Source organism: Pteropus alecto, unplaced genomic scaffold (genome assembly GCF_000325575.1).
Source record: "Pteropus alecto unplaced genomic scaffold, ASM32557v1 scaffold220, whole genome shotgun sequence".
NCBI lineage: Eukaryota > Metazoa > Chordata > Mammalia > Chiroptera > Pteropodidae > Pteropus > Pteropus alecto.
In genome coordinates, this window is record NW_006430043.1 from 1,415,656 (window position 1) to 1,416,467 (window position 812).

Here is an 812-nt window from a genome sequence, read left to right on the forward strand (position 1 = left end):
CCCCCCGCGAGGGGTTCCCGGAGAGTTCACGGCGGGAGCGCGCTCCGGCCCTCCGACCGGGGGCGGGGAAGACGGGAAGGAAGAAGGAGGCCGCGCGCGCGGAGCCGCAGGAATGTACTGTTGGGCCCTAAAGCGCGCGCGCGCGGAGGGAGAGGGAGGAGCCAGGCCTGGGAACCAGGGGGTGGAGGTAGCGCAGGTCTCTGGGCTCTGGAGAACTGCCGCGCCGGGAACCTCCTGTCCTCCTCTCCCCAGTCATCCTTGACACCCCTGCCTGTATTGAGTTGTGTGAAAAAGGGAGTGTTAGGGGTGAGGGACAACTCGAAAGGAAATGCATGTGTTTGGTTCCTCCATTCCTTCCCTCATCCCCGACCAAGGCATGCGCCTAAGTGCAAATGCTTGCAAAGCCTCCCAGGTTGGAGAATGCCTGCAAGCATTCTTGCAAGCAGGTGTGCTTACACAAACGTGTGTGCATCTATGATCTTATGTGCGTGCAGATATGCATGTGCATTATTGCTTATTTGCAAATCGTGACGCCTGCCAAGATAAATGCATGCACGGATGTGTGTCTAAGCAAGCAAGCGAGCCGCGGTGCGAGTGTGTATATGTAATGTGTGTGCGCTCCACTCCCAGCTCTGCTCATCTCGGTGCCCGGCCCCCTTCGCTCTCCAAGCCCCACCCCCCACCCCTCCGGGCTTCGCTTTTACAAAAGGTCTCCCCAGTGCTAGCCGCTGAGGCGCCCAGAGTGAGCCGGAACGCTGCAGAAGCGGCTGCCCCGGCTTTGCGCCCCGCCCAGTCCCTTTCCCCTGCTGGGG

General features: G+C 61.1%; 1 protein-coding gene across 4 annotated transcripts in view; it reads left to right on the plus strand.

Annotated features, from left to right (window-relative positions):
• The window catches only part of RARG (retinoic acid receptor gamma), a 21,168-nt gene that overhangs the window by 10,825 nt on the left and 9,531 nt on the right, over nt 1-812 (plus strand). The window lies entirely within an intron of this gene.